The following is a 25077-nucleotide window of genomic DNA, read 5'->3' as shown; positions in this document are numbered from 1 at the left end:
GACCTCTCAGCTCAGCACCTGACTCTCATATCCAATTTTCTGCTTGATATCTCCACTTTTACATCTAATAGGCATTTAAAATATAATATATCAAAGACAGAACTCCTGATCTGTCACTCCCCTTGCCCTAATCAAAACCTGTTTCTCTCTCTGGTTTCCCTATATCACTAAACGTACCACCATGCACCCAATTGCTCCAGCCAAAAACCTAGGTTCTTAGCCAACCTTGTTTCATCTATATCCCCCACCCACTGCCGTCCATTTTGAAACAAGGTCATGATGTATCATTTCACCCATAAATATTTCTGTATGCATCTCTAAAAGATAAAGACTCATTTTTAAACATTATCACAATACCACATCTAAAGATAACAGCTATTCATTAGTTGCATCTAAAGATAGTATTACATCTAAAGATAACAACTGTTCCTTAATATCATCAAATATCCTTTCAGTGTCCAAATTTCCCTGGTTGTCTTCTACATTTTTTGTAATTAGTTTGTTTGAATCAGGATCCAAGCAATATGCATATGTTGGAGTTGGTTGATACGTCTCTTTAATCTCTTTTAATCTATAGATTTTATTTCTCTTTTCCTTCCTTTCAATGTATTTGTGGAAGAAATCAGTTGTTTGTCCTGTAAAATTTCCCACACTCTGGATTTTGCTAAATTCTGTTCCCCCATTGTGTTATGTAACCTCTTCCAGGCTTCCCTAAATAATTAACTGGTACCACCACTCACCAGTTTCCCTGACCCCTGTATTTCCTGTAGGTAAATATAGAGGCTTATCAGATTTAGATTCAAATTTTAGCAGGAATAAATTATAAGTGGTGTTTTTTGTACTTCCTATTGTATCACTTCAGGAGACACATAATATCTGATTGTCTCTCTTTTTTTGTGATGTTAACACTGATTAGTTTGTTCATGTGTTGTCAGACTGATCTATCCATTATAAACTTGCCCAACCACTTTTCACCTAATAATTTTTGCAGTTTTTGATGATCTTTGCTTAGAACTGTCATTTCATTATAGGTTTCAAAATGATGATATCCTATCATTCTGCTTGTATTTATAAGCTGGGGTTCTTCTATAAAGAAGAAATTTTTGACATCAACCATTTGGTTATCCTGAAGTACTTTCATCAAGAAAGGCAGAAAAAATGTTTGGTTCTTTCCATTTATTTACCAGTTATAATAGATGGTTATTGCCTGAATTAATGCCATGTAATAAACAACTCCAAAATCTCAGTGGCTTACAATAAGTATATATTTCTTGTTCACAGGTCTGCTAGTCATTTGTGGTTCTGTTGGGCTCTGCTAGGCTTGGCTAGGCTTGACTCCAGACTGAGGGTTGGATTCAGGTCTGCTCCATGTATCTTATCATTGTGGGACCACACCAGAGGTTACCCAGGGCAGGTTCTTCTCACGGCAGATGGCAAAAGTGCAAGAACAAGCCAACACATAAGCACATTTAAAGCCTCTGCTTGTGTCATATCAATTCACATTCTAATAGCCAAAGTTACACAGCTAAGCCAAATATACCAAGTGTTCTATTGTCAACTTAATTGAGCTGGAAACTACATTTACCAGAATCCCTTTATTTGAATGGCTCCATGTTAGAGGAATCTGTGAGATTTGGGATGTGGAAGTGAAGCAATGGCTATAATTCTTAAAGGGTCTTCATGATCAGATACTATTCTTTTTTTTACTTTTTTTATTATTGTTTTTGTGAGGAAGATCAGCCCTGAGCTAACATCCATGCCAATCCTCCTCTTTTTGCTGAGGAAGACCAGCTCTGAGCTAACATCTATTGCCAATCCTCCCCCATTTTTCCCCTTTTCTCCCCAAGGCCCCAGTAGATAGTTGTATGTCATAGTTGCACATCCTTCTAGTTGCTGTATGTGGGATGCAGCCTCAGCATGGATGGACAAGTGGTGCGTCGGTGCGTGCCCAGGATCCAAACCCGGGCCACCAGTAGCAGAGCGCACACACTTAACTGCTAAGCTACGGGGCCGGTCCCTCAGATACTATTCTGATTATCTATTGTTAAATAACAAATCATCCAAAGACTTAGTGGCTGAAAAAATTCATTATTCTCTCTTATGGTTCTGTGGATTGACTGGATTCTGCTGAGTTGTTCTCACTTGGGGTCTCACGGCTTCAGTTAAATGGTATCTGGGTCTGGATGTATCTAAAAACATCAACTGGACTGGACATCCAAGATGGCTCATGCACATGGTTGCCTATTGGCTGGGAACTCCGCTAGGGCTGTGGACTAGAGAAGTTACAAATGGCCTCACCATTTGTCTTGTGCTTCTACAGCATGCAAGCTGGGTTCCACGAGGGAGTGTACCAATAATGAGTGTTCCAAGAGGCAGGAATCAGTTTTTATGCCAGGTAAGTGCTGTGCCTAGAACTGGCATAGTTTCATTTACACTATATTCCGTTAGTCAAAGTAGTCACAGGTAGTGCCCAGATTCAGTGGGTTAAAAAACAGACTACATCTCTTGATGAGGGAATGGCAAAGGTCATATTTCAGAAGAGCATATAGGATGGAACATCTTGTTGCAGCCATCTTTGAAAAATGCAAATCTTCTGCAGATATGGTGATAGATGCAGAGGTGCCTGATAGATTCTAGTTTGTCATTGCTGTCCTCTGCTCAGCATCTAGCTCTTCTTCTAAACTGCTGACCCTACTGACCAACAGCATCCCAAGATCTACCATCAGATGCTATGTCCCAAAGAGGTGATAGCTTACACAAAGGCAAAATCTTCCCATAGACCTCTACATGAGCTTCCACTTCATAGTCCTACTTCAGGGGATGGATGTAATTGGATTATCAGATTACCCTGAGAAGCTCCAATTTATCCATTTGCTCTGGTGTTTCAGAGGACTGGCCAGTGACTCTTTCTTTGATCCTCAGTCCTACAGCCACAAGGAACTGAATTCTCCAATAACCAGTGAGCTTGGAAAAGGACCTTGAGCCTTAGATGAGATCACAGCCCTGGCCAACATCTTGATTTCAGCCAGCCTGTTGAGACCTTGAACAGAGGATCCAACTAATTTTGTGCCTCGACTCTTGATTCACATAAGTTATGAGATAATAGTTTGTGTTTGTTTTAAGTCACTAAGTTTGTGGTAATTTCTTACACAATAGAAAACTAACACACTACCTTAAAAATATTGACCCTTCCAATACATGACCATGGTATATCTCTCCATTTATTTATATCTTGTTTATTTGTCTCAACAATGTTTTATATTTTTAGGTATACAGGTCTTACACATATTTCATTTAATTTATTCATCCATGTTTAATGTTTTTGTATGCTTCTGGAAATGGCATTTTTAAGTTTCAATTTCCAATTGTTCATTTCTTAGAACATAAAATACAATTGATTTTTGTATATTGACATTATGTCTTGTAACCTTACTAGTCCAAATAGCTTTTTATGTAGATTCCTTAAGATCTTATACATAGATGATCATGTCATTTGTGAATAGAGTTTTACTTCTACCTTTGCAACCAGTATACCTATTATTTCTTTTTCTTCCCTTACGTGCTGACTAGGATTTCCAGTACTATGTTGAATAGAAATTGTGGGAGTTGGCAACCTTGCCTTGTTCATGATCTTAGGGGGAAAGTATTCATTCTTTGAACCAAGGAAAACATCTTTGTATTCAAGGAAAGATGTATGTTTTCAGTAAAGAACATATAAATAATGGAAATATTTTTGTTTGTTCTGTTAAGAAAGATAAATTTGTCCCAAAGTACTAGGAGGAAAAAAGAAAGGCATGGGATAAATTCTGAATGTAAAAAGAAAGTTTTAGAATGTTTGTTGAAGAGGAACCCAGAGGAAAGAGTTTTATGCATGATCAAGTTGGCTAAGATTAGAATAAATTTAATTAAGTGAATAAATTTTAATATCAGAAGTAAGCTGGTACAAAAATTAGAATTTGGTTTTCTTTTTCTCTTAAAAGGAATAATTTTCTTAAACTCTTAGTCTGCTCTAATAAAGGGGTGATTAAAAGGTTTTTCTTTACCTTTGAGTAATTTTACCTAAAAGACAGAGATCTATGTTTTGTTAAGGTAATTTCCTACGTTCAAAAAGACTGAGGTCTCTCTATTAAGGTTTTTTGACTGTTTTAATGCTCTGCTTGCCCTTGACTGTTTTTATTGTCACTTTGATTGAATGGATAACTAAGCATCATTTCATGGCGACAAGATCAGCAACTCCTTGATCTTGTTTGATCAAGTGTTTTAAAACCTTTTGATATTTTTGACAAGTTCCCCAAAATTCATATCCTAAACGAAGTATTTTGTTTTTGACTTTTTCTTTGGGAATTTTCAGAGGGCCACTGGGACTTCTCAAAGAAATTTATTCTCTCTTCCTATAAAGGGGGAGATACTAATTAGGCTTGTTTGGTATGCTAAATTGCATGGGAAGCATTGTCAAGTAAATGATGATAAACCTTCTTAGGCTATATTGCATAGGTAAATATTATTCACTATTTTAACCCTGATGCCTTGCTTCCAGCATCACAAGAGGAAAAGACCACAACTGCATTCTATTATCTAATTTGGTTTACAGATGGGTCTTCCTTAAATGATAAGCAAGACATTATCAAACTGAATATGCTGTCCAGCCTCAAGAATGCCTGCCACTTTCTATTAACTCTGCTAACTCAGTAAAAGATTTCCTTTTGCAGGCTCAAGAAATCACCATGGAAGAAGAGAAACAGATAACGGCAGTCAAAAGGGGAAATTTTTGACACCCCTTCACAGATGTGGTTTGGGACCAATAAGAAACCCATAGTGCCTATTAGAGCACAGTTGCCACTGCTCCAGCATATATACCAATTAACCTGTCGGGCACGTGAAAAGATGATTTTATGGGGAAAACAATACTTTTGGAAACTTTCTCCCACAGTGGCTCATAAAGCCTACACTCGTTGTGTTATATGCCCAAAATATAATCTAGGAAAACTATTGCATGAATCACAAGGCCACTTTCACCTTCCTAAGGGACCTTTTGAGATATGGCAATTGGACTTTGTCCCAATGCTACCATCTCAAGGGTATAAATATATCTTGTAATGATCTGTGTGTTCTCACATTGGGCTGAGGCCTTTCCTTGCAGAAGAGCGCTGGCTTTAGATAAATTGTTATTGGAGAGAATAATTCCTGTTTGGGGAATTCCTACAGAGTTACATAGTGACCAAGGAACTCATTTCACTGGACAAATAATTAAATCTATTTGTAAAATTTGGCCAATAATGCAGCATTTCCATTGTGCTTACCATTCCCAATCCTCGGGGTTGGTGGAAAGAACTAACAGCACAATCAAAACTCAATTGCTAAAGCTTTCAGCAGCATTTACTCTCTCATGGCCAAAAGCTCTTCCACTGGTGCTCCTTAATCTTAGACCTACACCCTTTGGTAAATATCGGCTATCTCTTTCCGAGATAATAACGGAACAGCCTATGCAATTACACAAAGAAATGTATGAACCAACTTTACTTAAAGGAAATATCTTAATTATTGTCAAGGTCTTATTGAGGCACTTAAAAGAGAGGTTGGTAGCTGATTCTTTTCACAGAGAGCTCCCGGACCTTAAGGATCATGGACTATAACCTGGAGAGTTTATCAGAAGAGGCATCAAATAAAAGACTCTTTGCAGCCCTGTTGGAAAGGACCATACCAGGTACTTTTAACCAATTCATGTGCTGCAGAATCAAAAGGCATAGACTCATGGAGTCCCATTTTCATTAAAAAAAAAAAAAAGCCTTTTCCATCTGAGTGGGTCTCAGTTCCTATTTCTGACACCCGACTTCAACTGACCAATGCAAATATCTTCAAACCAGGATGAGAAGAAGATGGCATCTGTTGTAGACAGCTGTCCCAAGACTCCGGACCAGGCCTGTATTCCCAACCTTAAATCTCCTCATTTAAACTTCTATTATGCTTAAACTGTATACCTATTTTATAATTGTTCCATTTCAGGTTTTCAACATACTTAAAGAAAGTGAATTTTTTGGAACAGACTGGTCTTGAAGGCCAGGCATTTATTGAGTGGCTCCTAATGGAACTCAATGGCTATGTGGAACAAATCTCTGGCCTTGGCTACTGCCTGGAGGGCTAAAACACTGCACCCTGAATTTCCCTTGGATGCAGGAAAGGATTCACACTGAACTAACACCTGTTGCCAATCTTCCTCTCTTTAAGACCAGATAGGCTCATTCAGTGTTTCAGTAGTATGACCACTGAGCAGCTAGCTATGCTTGTTCCTTCCTTGGGGCTAGAGGATGTCATATCACATGCAGAAGCCCTTAACAGTAGTTAAGCAGGAATAGCCTTATTAGATACTGAAATGTCTTTAATGAGAAAGGCTGTCCTTCAAAATAGAATGACCTTAGATATTCTTACAGCATCCCAAGGTGGTACATATATATCATACAAACTGAATGCTGTGTTTTTATACCTGATGAATCTTCCAACATATCATCTCTGTTAAAGCACATGAGAAAAACAGGTGAATGCCTTAAGCAATCCTACACCCAGTCTTGATTTGTTTAGTTGGCTCCCTTCCAGTATTGGCTTCCGTTTGCGACCTGGATTGCAATTTCTATTTCTATTACTCCTTGGAATTCTTGTATTAGTTATAATATTCAAACTAATTACTGATTGCTCAACAACTTGAGATGGTTGATCGATCTTACAACCCTGGACAAATCTCCTTTTCTTATTAAGGCTATGCCTAAGAATTCATTTTTAAGCTAATCATTTCAAGTATTGTATTACCTGTTCTATAATTGTTATAAACAATGTAACTATAGGAAGTCATGTAAAAGCACATGTGCAATGTTTGTGCGATAATCTAAAAATAATTGACAAATTGCATAACCTATGAACCACTTCCCCTGTTAATATATACCTCTATGCTTGTCCACTATATCTGACTATTTCCCCCAACATGGATAACTGGGCAAATCAATGAACTAAAAGCCTAGCACCGGGGACACGATGGACCCAGGGTAGGCAGGAACCACTCTGGAACCGAGGGACAATATTTTGATCAGCAATGCTTTCTATTAAAAGATTATTGATCAAAAGGGAAAAATGACAAGAGATTCTCACATATTGAAGTATATGGGGTAACTATTCAGGTTCAAAACTGATTCAGCTTGAGCTAAAAAACCTGACTTATGGCCTATCAAACATACATTGTACATCTGCTTAACCATTAAAGAATACGCTCTCTTAAGATAAGAATGCATACTTCCCCTCCTACTCCCTATTGGTAACACCCTATTGGTAAGGCTCGGATTAGTCCCTTTCCTGACATCATGGTCATGTTGACCTGCTAATTTGCAACTAAATACCTTTGAAATTTTGATGAAAATGTATCCTGGCTGTGTTTAATGTATGTTCTTTGTTCTAAAAAGATATCAGACTGTACTGAAAACCATGCTTCTCCACAATGCTTTCTAAGGCCTTCCTGGGTTATAACCCTCACTCTGGCTCAAGTAAACTCACCTTATTTCTCTTATATGTAGAATGATTATTGGTTATTTTGTGTCAACACCACAAACCCAGGCCGCTGAAGTGGAGCATGCTGAACTTAACCACTATGCCACAGGGCCAGCCGCTATAGATACCTTTTATAAGACAGAGCTGCAGGGAGACATTTGTTCCCCTTTGGCTCCTTGACCCAGAATTGGTGCTTGCCTCTTCCTCATGTACCTCCTAGAGACCAGCAAGGGCCCAGGCCCAGGGGCCCTTTTTGCCCCCACACATGCTGCTGTAGCTTTGCCCTGCAGTCTTCAATATTTTTGAACACTCCCATGGGACCAGGTAAGATGGTGTCTTGGGCCTCTAACAGAGTTATAAAAGAGTTATTTAACAGAGTTATAAAAGTTTGAGTCTCTCCTCTCTCCCAAATTCCCCAGTATACTCAGTTTTTTTCTTAAATCATTTGTGATTGGGGTAGAAGAGGAGAGAGTGATCAGGAGGTGCAGAGTGAGAAAGAAGTTCCACAACAAAGCTTTACATTTATTTTGGTTTTCAAGTGGACACCTGCTCAGGCTCAACAAATGAACTTCTAATGTTTTACTCCACTCAAAGCTCTGTATCCTCATTGCTGACATTGTATCCTTATTGGAGGTCCTTTGACTCAGCAGTCACAGCATACATTGCATTTTGGCTGCAGGCCCAGGTCTTGCTGCCCCATTGTCATGATAACATTCCTTCAAACTTTCACCGAAAGGAGAGTGAACAATAATCAGAGCATCATTGGAGTGACTTTTTGTAATTCTTGACCTCATTAACAGCTAGAGCAGTGGAGGACCCTTAGTCTCACCTTGGCCCTCCCATCACTGGGGAGAAAGCATTCTCTATTACATCCTGGGGAATCTTCTCATCTCCACCAACACAGCCCACACCCATTCTCATTGCCAAAACTGTAAAGAACTATGAAAGGTCTAGGATTTTACCCTACTTACGAGCTAATAAGATAGCCTATTACTGTTTCATGTATGCTGACAGAAAACATGAAACTCCTAGATTGATACTTACACACTCAGTGGGTTGCATTACAGGAGAGAAATACTGAGATTAGAGTATTCACCAGTTTCATAGTGAACCACTGCTCTTTGTCCAAGGGAGAGACATTACCTCATCCCTGTAGGATGCTCACTGAAAACACAACCCTGAGAAATGATCCAGGTAAAGAGTACTTGGGGCTTTGCATTCTTGGCATATCCAGCAATAACTTGAAGAGATACTCAGGTACCATCATAGATTGTCTCTCCCAACTGAAAAAAGGGCTCACTCAGGAAGAAACAGATCACTTGAGTATCCCTATATTTATTAAAGAAACTGAATTTATAATGAAAAGCCTTCACACACACACACACCAGGCTCAGATGGTTTCACTGGTGAATTCTGCCAAACATTTAAGGAAGAATTAAGTTTGTTCTACGTAGACTCTTAACAAAAATTGAAGAGGAGGGCATACTTACCAGCATATTCTGTGAAGCCAGTGTTACTCTGATACCAAAACCAGACAAGACATTACAAGATATTACAAGAAACAACAGACCCATATCCCATGGGAACATAAATGCAAAAATCAACAAAAAGTATTAGGAAATTGAATTCAGTGATACATAAACATAATCTACAAAAAACATACAGAACTAATAAGTGGCTTTAGTGAGATCAAAGGATATAAAGTCAACACACAAAAATCGATCATATTTTCATATGCTATCAATGTACAATTGGAAACCAAAAATTTAAAAATAATACTATAATACCCTCAAAAAGTGAAATACTTAAGTGTAAATCTAACAAAACATGTATAGTATCTGTATGCTGAAAACTATAAAATGCTCGTGAAAGAAAACCTAAATAAATGGAGAGACATACCATGGATTGGAAGGTTCAACGTAGTAAAGATATCAATTCTACTCAAATTTATTTATAAATTTAATGTAATTCTTATCAAAATCCCAGGAAGGTTTTTCTGTAGATATAGGCAAGCTGATTCTAAAACTTATAAGGGAAATGAACTAGAATAGCTAAAACGATTTTGAAAAAGAATAGAGTTTGAGCAATCACACTACCTTATTTTTTTTATTATTTTTTTTGGTGAGGAAAATTGACCCTGAGCTGACATCGTTGCCAGTCTTCCTCTTTTTTGCTGAGGAAGATTAGCCCTGAGCTAACATCTGTGCCAATCTTCCTCTATTTTTGTATATGGGATGCTGCCACAGTGTGGCTTGATGAGCAGTGCATAGGTCTGCACCTGGGATCCAAACCAGCAAACCTCTGCTGAAGCAGAGCATGTGAACTTAACCACTACGCCATCAGGCTGGCCCCCACACTGCCTCATTTTAAGAATTACTGTAGAGCTACAGTAATCAAAACAATATGACACTGGTAAAGGGATAGACATATAGATCAGAGGAGCAAAATAAAGAACGCAGAAATATGCCCACACAAATATGGCCAATTGATTTTTGGCCAAGATGCAAAAGTAATTCAATGGTGTAAAGATAGTTTTTTCAACAAATGGTGTTGTGATAATTGAACATCAATATTTAAAGAAAAAAAAAAAACAAAACCCCTCAACCTTAACTATACACCTTATAGAAAAATTAACTCAAAATAGAGCATAGATGTAAATGTAGAATGTACATTTATGTACAGAACCATATTCTCTTATAATGCCATTTGAATTTTAAAAAGTAACAAAAGGATAGTTGTATATGTCCATATATACTCATAAATAAATACTTCTGAAAGGATACATTTGAAACCATGAACAGTTTTCTCATGGTTAGGGGAAGGGGCAATGGAGGAGTTTATTTTACATGTTTTACCTTTCTGGTATATTTCCTTAAAAAAAAATAAACACATGCATCCTTTACTTTTATAACAAGAAAGAATTTTTTTTTAAATATTGGCAATACCAAGTGCTGACAAGGATGTGGGCAAATGAGACTCTCATATATTACTAGAAGGAATGAAAAATATGACAGCCACTCTGGAAAATCATTTGGCAGTCTCCTGTAAAGTTAAACATAGAGTTACCATATGACCCAGCAATCTCACTCTTGAGTTTTTACCCCAGAGAAATGAAAACTTATGTCTGAGCGTCAATGTTTGTATCAGCTCTATTCACAATTACCCCAAACTGGAAAGAAGTCAAATGCCCTTCAATGGATGAATCCATGAAACAAACTGTTGTACACTCACACAATACAATGTTACTCAGAATAAAAAACACAAACTATTGATACACATAACAACTTGGATAACTCTCAGAGCCATGATACTGCAGGAGAGAAACCTGTCTCAAAAGGTGCTTTATTTCACTTATATTGCATTCTGAAAAAGTCAAGACTATAAGGATGGAGAACAGATTGTCAGGGTTTATGGATGGAGGGAGGGATGGCTATAAAGTGGTAGAGTGAGGGAGTTTTTGTGATGTTGAAACTGTTCTGAGTCCAGATTGTGGTGGTGATTACATGTATCTATACATATGTTAAAATTCATAGAACTATACATAAAAATAGAAAAAAGTCCATTTTTCTGTATAACTTGAAAATAATATTTAAAATATTTTGCTAGGTTAAAATTTCTTTTAAATGTTAAATGTCAGGAAGCCCACAGTTTTTCTTGCTACACCAGAAATTAAAAACTCAAATGTTTCCAGAGGCCAAACAGGTAAAATAAATTTATGAAGTCCAGGTATAAGAAAATAGGGAATGATAGGGACTGAATTTGAATTATAGAGTGTGTACCCCAACCAAAGACATTCAAATCCAATTAAAAAGAAAACAAGACTGTACATGCATACACACACACACCTACCTCTGGGGCTCCCTGCCCCATATGTTGTTTTTAGGTGACTTCATGTAATCCTATAACTGCAACCATCATCTGAATAAATTTTCTTTTAATATCTGCTACCCAGCTCTTACTCTGAGCTCCAAATATGTATCTTCACATGCCTTCTGGGTATCTTCAACTATATTTCTCACTGATACTTCAAAACTTGATGTGTTCAAAAAATTGTCATCATTTTGTTTTTCACCCAAAGCCTTATCATCCTCTTATGTTCACTATTATGTCTCCTTAGCATAGTTTGACATAGCAGTCTTTACTTTTCTTTCTTAATACTTATCATAGTTTAGAACTCCATTTTTGTTGTTGTTTATTTTGTTTATATCCTGTTTCCTCCACTAGATTGTAACATACATGTGGTCAAGGACTATGTTTGTTTAGCTAGCCACCCTATTTCCAGAACCTGGTCCATGACAGGCATCAATAAATTTTTGTCAAATGTATAAATGGTACCATCATCTATCCCATCACCCAAGCCAAAAACTTGAGATTCACCCTCCCTCACTTGCTATGTTTTCACTCACCAATGAGTCATCAACTCTTATAGATTTTACTTCCTCAACAATTCTCATATCTGTCTGTAGTGCTGCTGCCTTAATCACATATCATTTCTTAAAACATACAACAGTTTTCTTTTAAAGGCCTATTTTCATTATATAAAATTTCTGAAAAGGGGTACTCTCAGTTACTTCTGCTATCATGGCAGCTTTGATCACAGTATGTTTTGACATGGGATTTTAAATTCCCATTACCTTTTCAGCTTATACCATACGCTTAACTGCATTCATTTTATATAGGAGTAATAAAGGCTACCATTAACAAATACCTACTATATGACAAGCAACAATATTATGAAGTAAGTATTTATTGTTGTTACCATTATCCTAATTTTACAAATGGGAAACTGAGGCTCATAGAATTAAATAACTCCTCCAGAGCCACACATCTAATAAATGACAAAGACAGGATTCGAACGCAGGTTTGTTTGACCATCAAAGTGTTTGTTCTTTTTACTACACCAATATTACCTCCAGTCATTAGCAACTATATTGTTATTGATTGCATTTGACTGGCTCTTCAGAATTTCTGAAGTATTCTCACATATTATCTCATTGAATCCTATTTCAATGGTCTGGGAATCTGAAGCTCAGAGAGAGGTCCCTTGAGGAAAGTCAGAGTACACTGGTGGAATCCAAGGCTTCTGATTCTCAGTCCATAACTCTTTGCATTATATGATGCTGCCTTTGTAACTATTCTCAGGCAGGAATCTCATTTCTTTCTCATGTTCTCTATAGCACTTAGCGCAGAGTTGAGCACCAAGTAACTGCTGAATGTGTTTCTTGATTTTATAACTTGACTTAACAGAGTGCTCATATTTTTACAAATACAGCTCCCTGACAACTTGAGTGCTAATATCTATTCTTTTAGTTTCTCAGAAAACAGAAATTCTCATGGATTAATCCACTCCCTAGGTACATGGCCAACCCTTAATTTCTTCTCACTTTTGAATCTTCAATAACTTAACACTCTCTACAGTCTTCTAAACAGGATCAAATCATCTTACTTTATGATCCCTTTTTCTAAGCACCTTCCCTTCACCTTTAATTGAGTCTTCAACTTAAATACCAGTTCAGAGAAATAGCAAAGAACTTTTCTACGCAACTAAGAACTATCACTATTGTCCTGTACAATATTCTTATGTTCAAATACACAGTGAATTGAAGATGATTCTTGTCTCAACTATTCACGTTTCATGTGGAGATTTTTTTTTTAATTGTGGACACTAACATTACCATTGTTGCTACAGGTAAAGCAATACTATGCAGTTTTTTGGGGGGAAAGAGTCAGTCTTGGGTGAAAGGATATAGTGACAATGAGTCAGGAGCTTGAAAATGATCCACCCTGCTGCCAGCATTGCTATAGAATCTCTTGGTGGAGAGCCCAGATCCCTTCCAGTAAGCTGCTCAAAATGTTTGATTCCATTTTTTATTTGGTTGCCAATTTATTAAGTGGTTAACCTTGGACTGCGTCTATCCAGCACTTAATTAATTAAGGCCAGTTTGAAATACCTTTGGAAATCTTACTAATTTCAATACACCAAGCTGGCACATTTATAAGCATCCAGCAATTGCTGAAATACTAAATCATCTTCACTAAGATTCAGTAGTTGCCAGCAGAGCATTAATCAACTGAAGAGCTAATTGTTAAGCTGGAAGAGTAAAAGAAATACAACATTTCTTCTCCCTCTCCCCACAGTTTGGGAGAAGGAGAAAAGTGGTGAGAAATATAGCTTCATGGAATTTCAAAGCTAGAAGGGCCCTTGGAGACTAATTTATCCTCCTTATTGTAAAATAGGGAAAGTGAGACACAGAACAGTGAGTTAGTAGCAAAGGCAGGATTAGATCCCATCATTCTAATACATACGTATTCCTTATTTCTAGAATACTTATTATGGAAAAATGATTCTAAATCACTACTCACCCACTCTATACTTCTATAGAGAATATTTGGAGGAGTGTGTGATGATGCTAAACAGCACTTGTGCATCTCATAGAAAATTGCTGACCCACATTGTTCTTTTCTTCTGTATCATATTGGTGCAGAAACCCAGGGCGTAGTTTTGAAGGTCTAATTCTAAAGCCATTGCTTTCTCCTAAAATGAGAAGTAACCATTTTCCTCATTGCCTTTACATACCTACTATAGGTGTGTCCCTGACATTTGGAGTATCAGGCTACAGTGGTACCTATAACCATTGAATTACAAACAGTGGTTTAGACAAAAAGCATTTCTATTTGGCATTGAACTTTAGGACATGAGTTTGTGGAAGCACTAAACCTCATTAATATTATGCTAAGTCAAACAGAGTAATTTTCATTCTCTGAGTTCACAGCAGCTGAGTGCATGGTGCTGCAGGTGGTAACATCAGCAGAAAAATACAAATTGACAATCCTTGGATGCTGGGAAACCAATTCCCCCACAACACATCAACAATCTATGACAGAAAAAGAGAGAAAGGGGATCAAACGCAAAGTAACCCTGGGCCGGGCAACAATAATAGATATGTCAGTGGTGCTCAAACTGCAGTATGTATAAAAACCACCTGAGAAAAATTGCTAAAATTAAGCTGAATGTAGACAGAGGCAGCCATGGTTCCCAAACCAGGCTATGTGTGTGGTGGATACCCAATTGTATGCAATTACCAAAATTCATCTGACTGTACTTTTAAAATGGATGGATATTATTGTATATAAATAATATCTTTATAAAAATTTTAAAGCTACTAGGTCATTTTATAGAGGAGAAAAGCTTTTTGTCCCAAAATCTATGTAGCCATAGAAGTAAACTCAATGAAACCTTATTACAAAAAGCAAACAGAAATGCTAATATTGACCAAGGAAATACTAGGGATAAATATATTTAAAAGAGAAGAACCAATGAGCACTTTTCAAAATGAGGTCATCTTATTCTTCAAGAAGTCAATTGAAACCACAATTGGTTATCACTTTATTTCTAAAGTTATGAGAAATGAAGCTAAAACTTAATAAATTGGTCAATGACTACAGAGACCACATGGGGAAGGATTGGTAACAGAAGCCTAGACACACTAATTAACATAAGGCAAGTACTAAATACTTTGGCTTGGAAGGAAGCCATGCAGATTCAATGCATGTAATACAAGAAAGTTCAGTCAGGTAGTTAGGCAAAGCCTGATATCTGGAAATTGTTAACGACCTATAGGAATTGGCCCAGGCATACAGTCAATTTCTTGGGGGAGTTTGGCAGCAAAGAGAGTGGAAGCAGGAAGGTAATAACCCTAGGATTGAAATTTAAGTTTATGACTCTATTACCATAGAGGAGAGGTATATGAATACCAGGAAGGTTTTCAGTATAAGAGTATGAGCACAGGTTTGGAACAAGACAGGGACTGTCAAGGGATCTGTAATTCAAGTTGGTACCTTGGTCATGTAAGGAGCTGAAATGGGGAGCTGTTAAAAGGGTCTGTTAAGATGGTATTTTGATAGGAAGTCCCAGAAATATATGAATCCTGACTTATCCCAACTATCTCTCCTTTCTATGAGGTCCCTGAAGTAGATATAGCCACAAAAAAACAACAACAAAATGCTTTATTGTTAGCTGAGAATGTGGACCCTAATCTTAAATAAAAACTCTAGTAGCCTGGTCTGAGTCACATAGAAACATATTCTCTCTCTCTGTTTTTTTAGCCTGAAGGCTTAAGTGGCTTCCTTCCAAGCCCAAACCTGAACCTCTGATGTTACCTTCCAGTAACATGAAAGGTCACATCTTCCAATGCCAGAGAAATGAATCAAGGAAGAAAAACATTTCTCAGTACTAGCACTAAGCTGACCTAGACTTCTTTCCCTAGGCCCAGGTATCATGTAAGAAATGAGAGGAAAATGATGGGAAAGAAAGAGCTAGGGTTTCTCCTAAGGGATAGAGGTTCCCAGCCATCTTACCATTAAAGCCTCTTACATACTTGTCTCCTACTCTTTAACCATCTGCAATCTAAGACAGCTCCCACTAAAGACTTCTTTATAGCTAAATTCAGTGAACATTGTCCAGTCCTCATCTCATTTGACCTCTCCTTGCAGCATTTTACTAAGTGAAACACACTCTCTTCTTCTGCCTTTGATGACACCACACTCTTCTGGCTTTCCTCCTACCTCTCTGGATTCCCTGTTTCAATCTTATTTGGAAATTTCTCCCCCTCTACCCACTCTAAATGTTGAGAGCTCCTCAGAGCTTGGACTTGAACTCTTGTTATCTTCTCGTGCTACATTTCAACCCCAGCTGATCTCATTTGGTCCTATGCCTTCAATTATCAAAGATATGCTGAGGATTCCCAATTTTATATTTTCAGATCAGACCTTTCCTGTGAGCTTCATATCTACATACACAATATTTGTGAGACATCACTTAGATATTTCCTCATAGGCCTTTTGAACTTTACATATGCAAAACTGAACTATCAGTGTTCTCCCCCTTCCCAAATTGTTCCTCTCCAGTCTTCCCCCATTTCAGTAAATGGCACTTATCAGGCTGCTTAGGTCATATACCTGAGAATCATCTAAGATTTCTTCCTCCTTTACCCACTACATACACTTTCACTAAGTATTGTCAATTGCACCATGAAAGTATCTCTGAAACCCATGTGTTTCTATCTCCTAGTTTAGGCCATCATCATTACTTGCCTTGGAGTTGTTAGTGGAGGGAAACTGAGTGAAATACAACCTGTAAACACTTTCCCCCAATTACCTGTACCTAGAACAGTGTCTGGAAGAAAGTGGCTGCTAAACAAGTATTTGTTGAGTGAACATATCTCAAGTCTTTCTTTATATTAATAATTATATTTTTAACTCATCTTTTTTTTCTATTCTTTTCAGTTTCCTAATTTTTAATTCTGCAGTAATATTTTTTCTTTTTTTTTGGTGAGGAATATTAGCTCTGGGCTAACATCCATTGCCAATCCTCTTTTTGCTGAGGAAGATTGGCCCTGGGCTAACATCCGTGCCCATCTTCCTCTACTTTATATGTGGGATGCCGCCACAGCATGGCTTGACAAGCGGTCCCTGCCCAGGATCCGAACCTGCAAACCCTGGGCTGCCGAAGCAGAGCATGCGAACTTAACTGCTACATCACCGGGCCAGCCCCTGCAGTAATATTTTTTGATGTTTGATTTGATTCCTGAGTTCTTCAGGCTGCCTTTTCCACTAATTTTGTTGTTTTATCATTTGTCTTTGAGTCCATGTTTTATTGGACTCATGCAGTATATTCATTAGGGTGTATTCTAAACTACTGTAACAAAGAGACCTCCAAATATAGTAGCTTAAATGAGATAGAAGTTTATTCTATTTCACGTTACAGTCCAGAGGTAGGGTAGTGTGGAGCTGGTGGGACAAATTGTGTAGTTTCCATGTCTGTGTCTAAACTGGCTTCTCTAGTTACCACTATCATATCTACAACCAGTGAGAAGGGAGAAAGGGTAAGGGGAGCACACTCATTCCTTTCAAGAGGAAGATCTGAAAGTGGAGCATATCACTTCTGCTCACATCCCGTTGGCCAGAACTTAATTGTATGGCCACATCTAGCTACAACAGAGGCTGAAAAATGTAGTTTTCTAACTGTGCAACCATATGCCGAGGTGAAACACAGGATTTTTACTATTCAAGGAAGATGAGATGACTTTCAGTATTTATCACTTATTTTCTTCCAGATTTAGTTCTTCTTTTAACTACTTTTCCCCTAAAGCGTGTTTGAATATTTGCCGTGGTATTTCTTTTCACCTTGCTTATGTTTTAACACGGGTAATTCTACCTATTCTAGACCTCCTTTTTGCACTAATATAATGTTGGCAACTTAAAGTTCTTTCCACCTACATATGATGTTCTGAATTAGTGGTTCTCAAACTTTAACTTACATAAGAGTCACCTTGAGAGCTTGTTAAAATACAACTTCCTGGGCCTCATCCCAAGAGTCTAATTCAACAGTTCTGGGGAGGGACCCATGAATTTTCATTTCTAAATTTGGGGGAAGGGTACAAGTGGAAAGCTTAGCTGAGATTTGTGCACAGACTTAGTTGGAGCACCTGGGTTCTTTCTCCTGAGATTTGTTAAATGTTGGTATGACAGTTTACTCTATCTTGTCAGGAGTATAACTTATACCTGATTAGATATCTCCAAGTCTCAAATTGTTCTTACAATTTGACATGGAGTTCTGCAAAATAGCAAGCCCTGTTTGATTTTCCTACCTTTGTGTCATAGTAGACAAGGGTTTCTACTATCAAGAGTTTTCCCTTGATTTTTCCCCAGGCTCCCTACTCACACGTTCAGTCAACTCTCCAAGATTTTATTGACTCACATTCTTATCCCTGTACTCCCCACAGTCATCCCACAGTTTTCTTTTTTTTAAATTTTTTGTTTATTGCAGTAACATTGGTTTATAACATTGTATAAATTTCAGGTGTACCTCATTATAATTCTATTTCTGCATAGATTACATCGTGTTCACCACCCAAATACTAATTACAACCCATCACCACACACATGTGCCGAATTATCCCTTTCGCCCTTCTCCCTCCCCCCTTCCCCTCTGGTAACCACCAATCCAATCTCTGTCTCTATGTGTTTGTTTATTGTTGTTATTATCTACTACTTAATGAAGAAAATCATACGGTATTTGACCTTCTCCCTCTGACTTATTTCACTTTGCATAATACCCTCAATGTCCATCCATGTTGTCACAAATGGCTGGATTTCATAGTTTCTTACGGCTGAGTAGTATTCCATTGTGTATATATACCATATCTTCTTTATCCATTCGTCCCTTGATGGGCACTTAGGTTGCTTCCAAGTCTTGGCTATTGTGAATAACGCTGCAATGAACACAAGGGTGCATGTATCTTTACACATTGGTATTTGCAAGTTCTTTGGATAAATACCCAACAGTGGAATAGCTGGATCATATGGTAGTTCTATCCTTGATTTTTTGAGGAATCTCCATACTGTTTTCCATAGTGGCTGCACCAGTTTGCACTCCCACCAGCAGTGTATGAGAGTTCCCTTCTCTCCACATCCTCTCCAACACATGTTGTTTCCTGTCTTGTTAATTATAGCCATTCTGACGGGCGTGAAGTGATATCTCATTGTAGTTTTGATTTGCATTTCCCTGATAGTTAATGGTTTTGAATATCTTTTCATGTGTCTGTTGGCCATCTGTATATCTTCTTTGGAGAAATGTCTGTTCAGGTCTTTTGCACATTTTTTACTTGGGTTGTTAGTTTTTTTGTTGTTGAGATGCATGAGTTCTTTATATATTTTAGAGATTAACCCCTTATCAGATGTATGGTTTGCAAATATCTTCTCTCAATTGTTAGGTTGTCTTTTCGTTTTCTTGATGGTTTCCATTGCTGTGCAGAAGCTTTTTAGTTTGATGTAGTCCCATTTGTTTATTTTTTCTATTGTTTCTCTTGCCTGGTCAGACATGGTGCTTGAAAATATGTTGCTAAGACCGATGTCGAAGAGCATACTGCCTATGTTTTCTTCTAGGAGTTTCATAGTTTCAGGTCTACATTCAAGTCTTTAATCCATTTGGAGTTAATTTTTGTGTATGGTGTAAGGTAAGGGTCTACTTTCATTTTTTTGCATATGGCTATCCAGTTTTCCCAACACCATTTGTTGTCAAAGATTAGCTGTCCGTAGATGTGTGGGTTTGTTTCTGGGCTTTCGATTCTATTCCATTGATCTGTGTGTCTGTTTTTGTGCCAGTACCATGCTGTTTTGGTTACTATAGCTTTGTAGTATATTTTGAAATCAGGGAGTGTGATACCTCCAGCTTTGTTCTTTTTTCTCAGGATTCCTTTACTTATTCGGGGTCCTTTGTTGTTTCATATAAATTTTAGGATTCTTTGTTCTATTTCTGTGAAAAATATTGTTGGAACTTTGATAGGGATTGCATTGAATCTATAGATTGCTTTAGGAAGTATGGACATCTTAACTATGTTAATTCTTCCAATCCAAGAGCACGGAATATCTTTCCATTTCTTTGTGTCTTCTTCAATTTCTTTCAGCAATGTTTTATAGTTTTCGGTGTACAGGTCTTTCACCTCTTTGGTTAAGTTTATTCCTAGGTATTTTATTCTTTTTGTTGCAATTGTAAATGGGATGGTATTCTTAATTTCTCTTTCTGCTACTTCGTTGTTAGTGTATAGAAATGCAATTGATTTTTGTATGTTGATTTTGTATCCTGCAACTTTACCATATTCGTTTATTACTTCTAAAAGTTTTCTGGTGGATTCTTTAGGGTTTTCTATATATAAAATCATGTCATCTGCAAATAGTGACAGTTTCACTTCTTCCTTTCCAATTTCAATCCCTTTTATTTCTTTCTCTTGCCTGATTGCTCTGGCTAGGACTTCCAGTACTATGTTAAATAGGAGTGGTGACAGTGGGCATCCTTGTCTGGTTCCTGTTCTTAGAGGGATAGCTTTCAGTTTTTCTCCATTGAGGATGATATTAGCTGTGGGTTTGTCATATATGGTCTTTATTATGTTGAGGTACTTTCCTTCTATCCCCATTTTATTCAGAGTTTTATCATAAATGGATGCTGTATCTTGTCAAATGCTTTCTCTGCAACTATGGAGATAATCATGTGATTTTTATTCTTCATTTTTATTAATGTGGTGTATCACGTTGATTGATTTGCGAATGTTGAACCATCCTGCATACCTGGAATAAATCCCACGTGATCATGGTGTATAATCTTTTTAACGTATTGTTGTATGCGATTTGCTAGGATTTTGTTGAGGATTTTTGCATCGATGTTCATCAGTGATATTGGCCTGTAATTTTCTTTTTTTCTGTGTTGTCCTTTCTGGTTTTGGTATCAGGGTAATGTCGGCTTCATCAAATGAGTTAGGGAGCTTCCCCCCCTCCCAAATTTTTTGGCGGAGTTTGAGAAGGATAGGTATTAAGTCTTCTTTGAATGTTTGGTGGAATTCACCAGGGAAGTCGTCTGGTCCTGGGCTTTCATTTTTGGGGAGGTTTGTGATTACTGTTTCAATCTCCTTACTGGTGATTGGTCTATTCAAATTCTCTACTTCTTCTTGATCGAGTTTTGGAAGGTTGTATTATTCTAAGAATTTATCCATTTCTTCCAGATTGTCGAATTGGTTGGCATTTAGCTTTTCATAGTATTGTCTTATAATCTTTTGTATTTCTGAGGTGTCTGTTGTAATTTCTCCTCTTTCATTTCTGATTTTACTTATTTGTGCCCTCTCTCTTTTTTTCTTGGTGAGTCTAGCTAAAGGTTTGTCAATTTTGTTGATCTTTTCAAAGAACCAGCTCTTGGTTTTATTAATTTTTTCTATTGTTTTTTTAGTCTCTATTTTATTTATTTCTGCTCTGATTTTTATTATTTCCCTTCTTCTACTGATTTTGGGCTTTGTTTGTTCTTCTTTTTCCAGTTCCTTTAAGTGCGTTGTTAGATTGTTTATTTGAGATTTTTCTTGTTTGTTGAGATAGGCCTGTATTGTTATAAATTTCCCTCTTAGAAGCACTTTTGCTGTATCCCATAAATTCTGGCATGACATAATTTCATTTTCGTTTGTCTCCAGGTATTTTTTGATTTCCTTTTTGATTTCTTCGTTGACCCAGTCGTTGTTCAGTAGCATTTTGTTTAATCTCCACGTATTTGTGGCTTTTCTGATTTTCTTCCTGTAGTTGATTTCTAGTTTCATACCGTTGTGGTCAGAAAAGATGCTTGGTATTATTTCAATCTTCTTAAATTTATGGAGACTCGTTTTGTGGCCTAATATGTGATCAATCCTGGAGAATATTCCATGTGCATTGGAAAAGAACGTGTATTCTTCGGTTTTTGGATGGAATGCTCTGTATATATCTACTAGGTCCATCTTTTCTAGTGTGTCATTTAAGGCCAATTTTCCTTATTGATCTTCTGTTTGGATGATCTATCCATTGGTGTAAGTGGAGTGTTAAAGTCCCCAACTATTATTGTGTAACTGTCTATATCTGTTTTTATGTCTGTTAATAATTGCTTTATATATTTAGGTGCCCCTCCATTGGGTGCGTAGATATTTACAAGTGTTATATCCTCCTGTTGGATTGTTCCCTTGATCATTATGTAATGCCCTTCTTTGTCTCTCTTTACAGTTTTTGTTTTAAAGTGTATTTTGTCTGATATGAGTACTGCTACCCCAGCTCTCTTTTCATTGCCATTTGTGTGGAGTATCTTTTTCCATCCCTTCACTTTCAGTTTGTGAGTGTCTTTAGGTCTGAAGTGTGTCTCTTATATGCAGCATATATATGGGTCTTGGTGTTTTATCCAATCAGCCACCCTATGCCTTTTAATTGGGGCATTTAGTCCATTGACGTTTAAAGTAGCTATTGATAAGTATGTACTTACTACCATTTTTTAACTTTTTTTCTCAGTGTTTTAATACTCCTTCTCTGTTCCTTTCTTCTTCTATACAGAATTGGTGGTCTCTTTAGTTTGACCTCTGTCTGAAAGCTCTACTCTTTAACTTCCCTCCTCCCTCCTTTTATGTTTTTGATATCATATCTAACCTCTTTTTTGTGCATTTGTATCCATTACATTCTTATCATGGTAATAGATAATTTTTCCTATTTGTGGTTTTCTCTTTTCCCCTTAAATCAGTCCCTTTAACATTTCTTGTAGCACTGGTTTCTTGGTGACAAACTCCTTTAATTTTTCTTGTCTGGGAAATTTTTGATCTCTCCTTCCATTTTGAATGATATTCTTGCTGGGTAGAGTATTCTTGGCTGTAAGTTTTTTCCTTTTAGCAGTTTAAACATATCTTGCCACTCTCTTCTATCCTGTAAGGTTTCTGCTGAGAAGTCAGCTGATAGCCTTATGGGGTTTCCTTTGTATGTAACTTGTCTTTCTCTGGCAGCTTTTAGGATTCTTTCTTTATCTTTAATTCTAGACATTTTGATTATGATGTGTCTTATTGTGGGCCTCTTTGGGTTTACCTTGTTTGGGGCTCTCTGTGATTCCTGTACCTGGATGTCTGCTTCCTTCCTTAGGTTAGGGAAGTTTTCATCTATTATTTCTTGAAATAGATTCTATGCCCCTTGGTCTCGCTCTTCTCCTTTTGGGACACCTATAACATGGATGTTAGTGTGCTTGATGTTGTCCCAGAAGTCCCTTAGACTGTCCTCACTCTTTTTAATTCTTTTCTCTTTTACCTGTTCAGCTTGGGTAATTTCTTCTAGTCTTTTGTCCAGCTCACAGATCCGTTCTTCTGTAACCTCTACTCTGTTTTTGAGTCCCTCTAGCTAATTTTTCATTTCCAGTATCGTATTCTTCATTTCTGATTGGTTCTTTTTTATATCTTCCATTTCTTTGTTGACATTCTCCTGAGTTCATCTATTCTTCTCCCCACATCAGTGAGCATCCTTAACACTCTTAGTTTGAACTCCCTGTCATGTAGGTTGCTCATTTCTATTTCACTTAGTTCCTTTTCTGGAGTTTTGTCCTGTTCCCTTACTTGGAATGTATTCCTTTGCCTCCTCATTTTGCCTCTTTCCCTGTGCTTGTGTCTCTGTATTAGGTAGGTCAGCTACGTCTCCTGCTCTTGGATAGGTGACCTTATACAAGTGATGCCTTAGGCGGCCTGCAGTGTGCTTCCCTCAGTTCTCAATGTTCCAGGGGTGACCCCTATGTGGGCTACGTGTGTCCTTCTGTTGTGGCCTGTTTGCTCTCCCTGTATGCGCCCAGTTAGGCCGAGTTATGCTCCTGGTCAGCTGTTGTAATGCTCAGTTATTTGTAGTTGTTGTGGGCCCTTCAGTCTCTTTATCAGGTGTGGGGAGCCCCAGCTCAGTTGGCTGCAAGTTCTAATACTACATTTGTGTTGCAGTATTTCTTTTAAGTGAGTAGGCCCCCAGCCTGGCAGGTTGTTAGGCCACGGGCTTACAATTCCTATAAGCCTCCAGCCTTTAGGTCTCGTGTCAGCTCTCTGAGGATTGCAGCTGGGTGGGGCTGGCCTCAGGCACAGGAGCACCCAATTGTTTCAGACTTTGTAAGGTGGGGCAAACCCCCTATGTGAGTCTTTGAGAAGCAAAGTCTTCTGCAGCTGACAAGCCCTGCCACCCACAGGTCCACACACACATTCAACACAGTCCTGCCCCATGTGTGTGCCCCGACCTCCTGAAGTGGACCCAGTCTCTCCACGGCGGGAGGCCCACACACTCCACCACTGCCCCACACTCTCCACCCGCTCCTTGTGCACGCCCTCCCCCACTGAAGTCGGCTCAGTTGCCAGGCTGCAGAGAATCCAGTCACCAATCTATGCAGACCCACAAGTTGCCTGAGGGCTTGTTGTTGGGTGGGGCCAGTTTCTAGGGTGGGCTGCCCACCCTGGCTGAGCTGGATTAAATCAGTGCTCTAGTGGGTGGGGCAGACGTGGGCTAGCAGGCCCCAGGGAGAACTCCCATGGCATCTGTGTCAGCACGCCCACACCAGGCCACATCAATGGCCGCCACCAATGTCCCAGTCCCTGGCGAGGTCTCACCTGTCACTGAGATTCACTCAGGGCCTATCAGGTGAGTCTCTTTTCACCAAAGCACTATGCACCTTTCTTTCTGGTGATTTTAGGATGCTTTCTGAAATGGGTGAGTTTGCGTGCAGGCCCTTTAAGATCCGGTTTTAATTTCTTTGTGAACCAGGTTTTCTGGGGGTACTCCCCAATGTTTTAGTAGCAGGCAAAGTCAGATATTATGCCACTGGTCTCGATTGTTCTGGGTCCACAAAATGCCTACAGCGGAGGCACTCCCAGGCTCAGGGCCCCATGCCTCCTGGGAGGCTGCATACCTTTGGGCTGCTCCTGGGCGGCCATGAAGCTGGCGGCTTGTGAAGGCGGCGTTTTTTCTCTCCAGAAGGGAGCTTCTGCCTCTTCCACCTCAATGGTGGAAGTGTCTTCCATGACACTTTTAGAAGAAAACATTGCTCCTCAAATGGGCTGCCATTGAACCCTTGAAAGCCCCACCCTCTAGAACGATGGATATCTGAACAAGGCTCACTTTCCCTCCACTAACAACTTCAAACTATCTGCCTCACCTGGGTCAAATGGCACCTGTGGCCTGGGGACAAATAAAGTTTTTGATACTTTC

The sequence above is a fragment of the Diceros bicornis genome, chromosome X (genome assembly GCF_020826845.1).
Source record: "Diceros bicornis minor isolate mBicDic1 chromosome X, mDicBic1.mat.cur, whole genome shotgun sequence".
NCBI classification, from domain to species: Eukaryota; Metazoa; Chordata; class Mammalia; order Perissodactyla; family Rhinocerotidae; genus Diceros; species Diceros bicornis.
This window is presented reverse-complemented; position numbering follows the sequence as displayed.